General features: G+C 43.8%; 1 pseudogene; it reads right to left on the bottom strand.

Moving 5' to 3' along the window:
- Nucleotides 1–321: 321 nt before the first annotated feature.
- LOC128833243 (olfactory receptor 52M1-like) lies at nt 322–1,320 on the bottom strand (annotated as a pseudogene).
- Nucleotides 1,321–5,068: the final 3,748 nt, after the last annotated feature.

The following is a 5,068-nucleotide window of genomic DNA, read 5'->3' as shown; positions in this document are numbered from 1 at the left end:
TGATGGGGGAGGAGAGGAGGGAGCAACAGGGGAGGGCCCCAGGGGAATAGGCAGGGAGGGGGCAGGACCCTGAGGGAAGAAGCAAGGCACAGGGCAGGACCTCAGGGATCCAGTTACCAGCCATTAAAAAAGTGGCAACTCTATGTTTACTGAGTTACACAGAGACCAGTTCCCCAATTTGTCAAACTGACACAGCACAGTGGGGCCAGGAAAGGGTCTCAAGTCTCTTTGACTATCCAGTAAGGGATCCAGGGAAGAGGGCCCAGCACCATCTCACCAGCCAGCTCTGCACAGAGATCAGTCTGAGAGCCAGAAAAAACGTTAGCTCCATTTATAAGTAAAGAGCTCGAGCAGCCTGTCCCGGATCTGTTTGGTCCTCACCCCATAAATTATGGGGTTTAGCATGGGGGGCAGCAGGAGGTACACATTGGCAATGAGAATATGGAAAGGCAGGGGCACCGTGTGGCCAAACCGGTACATGAGGGAGGAGAAGAGAGCTGGGATGTAAAAGGCTAAAATGACACAAAGGTGGGAGCTGCAGGTCCCAAAAGTCTTGAGCCGGGCGTCCTTTGTGGAGAGGTTGAAGATGGCCCGGAGGATCTGGATATAGGACACGACAATAAAAATCACATCCAGACCCATCACACAGAATAGCACAAAGAGTCCATAGTAACTACTGATGCGGATGTCGGCACAGGCCAGCTTCACCACGGCTATGTGCTCGCAGTACGCATGGGGGATGATGTTGGTTCTGCAATATGGCCACTGCCTCGCCAGGAGGACGAGGGGCAGTATGACCATGCAGCCGCGCAGCATCACAGCCAGGCCGATCTTGGCCACAACTGGGTTTGTCAGGATGGCGGAATGTCTCAGGGGTTTGCAGATGGCCACATAGCGATCCAAAGCCATGGCCACAAAGATCCCAGACTCCATCACTAAAAAGCAGTGAGCGAAGTACATCTGGAAGAGGCAGGCACCAAAATCTATCTCCCTGGTATTGAACCAGAAGATGCTCAGCATTTTGGGCAGGATGGAAGTGGACAGGACCAGGTCGGTGACGGCCAGCATGCAGAGGAAATAGTACATGGGCCCATGGAGGTTCGGCTCCCTCTTCACGACGAACAGGATGGTTATGTTCCCCAAGAGGGCTGTGACATACATGGCGTAGAAGGGGATGGAGATCCAGACATGGGATGCCTCCAGGCCAGGAATGCCCATCAGGATGAAAGTGGAGGGGTTGGTGAATTTGGTTGTGTTGGAATCTGACATGGAGTAGGGGAGAAGGTGTCCAACTCTGAGGCAGAACGGTGTCTACTGCATGTACCATATGTTCTCCTGACTTCCTGTACATGCCCAGGGTCTAGGGTGATGGTCGCAGTACAAATGCCTGGATGGAGAGACAATGTTAATATGAGAAATGACATGCACTACCGGTGGCTGTTCTCATGGGTGAAGCAGATTGGTCGCTCTTCACACACTAAAAAATGACATTCTCATTATTCAGATAAATGTATTATGAAAACTGACCCTACCAATTCCAATTCCATATTTGATGGTGCTTCATGCGTAAATAGTTCCTACACATCATGGTGTGGGACACCTTAATAGGCACCAGCAGGGAACACGAGTGTGAATACTGGTTAGTCACCATTGTTCCTTAATGCAATGAAAGCCAGGCTAGAGAGTCCATGCTGTAGGAAGTTCCCCATTCACTCAGTTGCTCAAAATCTGAGTGAAAAAAAAAAAAAAAAAAAAAAAAACTTCGCCAAGACATGTGCCAAGGGGAAACATCCCAGCTAAAACATATCTCAGGGAAAAATCCTGGGCTTCATGGATAGCAGCTCCACGGAAACACCTGCTCATTTGCAGTAGTGGCCAAAAGAAAGACAATGTCCAGATGCCTAAGGAATGGGATGGAGATTAACCTGCTCTGGACACGCGCTCAGTTGTGGTCACGCAGTTTCTATAAAGGATACAACAGACAGAAAGCGGATTCTGAGTCAGGCTATCAGAATGGGGGAGGCTGCCGAATGCGGACAGACTGAAAAGTCTGCGACTGTTTCGTTTAGTGAAGACAAAAAGAAGGGGGCATATGATAGAGGAGAACAAAGTAACGGAATGGAATTGATTGCATTCAAATTGACAGACATAGAACAGTTCCCAGCCAGTAATATCTAGAAACACTTAGTGCTTCCAAAGGGAAAATTCATCAAAGCCAAGGAAAATTCTCATCAAAACTGATTGGAGGAAAAATGTAGACAGAAAAAAAAATGAAACTTGAGTTCTTTCTGAAGAGATTATTAGATAGCTAAAAAAGCCATGATTCTACATTCAAGGAGGTGGACAGCTTTGGCTAAGAATCTGGTTCAATGGCAAAGTGAATGGAGAAATTGTGAAGGGCGGGGAAGCAATATATAACAAATGGGGAAATGGCATAATGATAGCAAGCAATGCGAGCTGGAATATGTGAAAATTGATGAGAAATGTTAAAAACATCTGGGAAAAATCCATGCTTGACAGGGTTAAGGATCCCAAAAGGATGTTATTAAGTATATTAAGAACAAAAGAAATTGTAGAAAAGGTTTAGGCCAAATTCTAGAGCAAGAAAGGAAACTTGTTAAAGTTGCAGAAAAGATAGATGTTATTAAGAAATATTTTTCTTCTGCATTTAGGAAGAAGCAGCATGAGGTACTCATATCACATGAGCTGATGAAATACTTCCCAGTCCATTAGCAGTCAAGGAGGGTGTTAAACAGCATCTAGAGTAGTACCTCAGAGTTATGAACACCAGAGTTAAGAACTGACTGATCAACCACACATCTCATTCGGAACCAGAAGTACACAATCAGGCAGCAGTAGAGCCAAAAAAAAAAAAAAGGCAAGTACTGTGTTAAACATCAACTATTAAAAATAAAGAGAAAGTTGGAAAAGAAAGATTGGTCCAAGTTAGGAAACAATGGGAAAACTGGTATGGGATAGTGCTAACAAAATAAAATCTAGGAATATAATAAATGCCAGTCAACAACATGGGTTATGGAAAACAGGTCTTGTGAAATAAACCTAATTTCATCCTTTAAAGACAGTACATGTTTGGCTAATCAAGGGAACCACACATATGCAATAGACTTGCATTTCTCTTAGGTATTTGATTTAGTAGGGGCAAACATTCAGATTAAAAATGAACACTCTACAATATCAGTAGAGCACATGTTAAATGGTCCATAAACTAGCTAAATAACAAATCTCAGAAAGCCATCGTCAATGGCACATTAAAATATATAATAAATAATTAATAGAGCTATCCCATCTCCTAGAACTGGAAGGGACCTTGAAAGGTCATTGAGTCCAGCCCCCTGCCTTCACTAGCAGGATCAAGTACTGATTTTGCCCCAGATCCCCAAGTGGCCCCCTCAAGGATTAAACTCACAACCTGGGTTTAGCAGGCCAATGCTCAAACCACTGAGCTATCCCTCCCCCCCCCCATTGTCAGCAAAAGAGGCTCTTTGTAGTGGGGTTCTTCAGGGATCAGTTCTAGGCCCGATGCTATTGCATATTTTCATGAATGATCTGGAAGCAAATAGAAAATAACTGCAGATAAAATTTCTGGATGATCCAAAGATTGGCAGAGTGGTTAAAATGGGGAGGCCAGGGCAGGCACACTTATTGATCTGGAGCATTTGGTGAGGTGGGCCCATGCAAACAAAATGTTAGTGCTGTCAAATGCAAAGTTATCCTCTCAGAACCGGGAAGGCAGGACAGACCCATAGACTAGGGCATTGTATTATGGAACGCAGGGACTCTGAAAAGGATTTAGGGGTCACCAATGTATCAGAAGGATGTAGAGAAACTGGAAAGAGTCCAGCGGAGAGAGACAAAGATGATATAAGGGATGGAATACAAACTGTATGAGTAAAGGCTGAAGGATCTGGGTATGTTGAATTTGGAAAAGAGGAAATTGAGCGGGGACATGACAACGGTCTTCAGATACTCGAAAGGCTGCAATAACAAAGATGTAGAAAAGTTGTTCTCTCTTGTCACAGTGGGCGGGACAAGAGGCAATGGGTTCTGTGACGTTGTGCAGTCTATATGGTTTTATAAAAACTTGATAATAAGTCAATATAATGTAACTGAGATAGTTTTAGAGAAAATACGGTAATAAGTGAATGTAAGTAACTGGGATATGCCTCATGCAAAAGGTCTCTTGTAAGGTATCATTACAAAGCTTATAATCTACTGAGTGTGATCATCTGATTTGTATAAATGTACCACTCTTGTATCTAAAACTAGAAATATAAAATGTAACTCTGAGGGCCTATTGTAATTGTGTAAAGTGTGGACCATTAATGATGGTTTGGAATCTTGATGACTCCCATTGTCTGCAGATGACTGTATTTACCTGTGAGTCTTCCTGTATATGTGTGTGCTGGCAAGTGAGTAATGAAGTCTTGCAGTGACATGTGATCATGTCACCTGAACTGGAATCCATCTTTAACCTGGTGCTTTTCCAGTGAGGGGGGGTGGAAACCCAGAGAGACAAAGAGTTCCCGCCTTATGCAAAAGATATATAAAGGGGGGAAGAGAACAGAGAGGGGGAGGAGCCATCATGAAGAATCCCCTAGCTACCACCTGAGCTGCAACAAGAGCTGTACCAGGGGAAAGAATTGTGCCCAGGCCTGGAAGGTGTCCAGTCTGAGAAAAACTTACTGAACCATCTCTGAGGGTGAGATTATCTGTATTCAGTTTGATTAGGCATAGATTTGCGCATTTTATTTTATTTTGCTTGTGACTTATTTTGTTCTGTCTGTTACTACTTTGAACCACTTAAATCCTACTGTCTGTATTTAATAAAATCACTTTCTATTTAGTAATTCACTCAGAGTATGTATTAATACCTGGGGGAGCAAACAACTGTGCATATCTCTCTATCAGTGTTATAGAGGGCGAACAATTTATGAGTTTGCCCTGCATAAACTTTATGCAGGGAAAAACGGATTTATCTGGGTTTAGACCCCATTGGGAGTTGGGCATCTGAGTGCTAAAGACAAGCACGCTACTGCGAGCTGTTTTC

This window comes from Malaclemys terrapin, chromosome 1, assembly GCF_027887155.1.
Source record: "Malaclemys terrapin pileata isolate rMalTer1 chromosome 1, rMalTer1.hap1, whole genome shotgun sequence".
Taxonomy (NCBI): domain Eukaryota; kingdom Metazoa; phylum Chordata; order Testudines; family Emydidae; genus Malaclemys; species Malaclemys terrapin.
The sequence above is the reverse complement of the archived record's forward strand: the minus strand, read 5'-3'. Positions and strand labels throughout refer to the sequence as shown.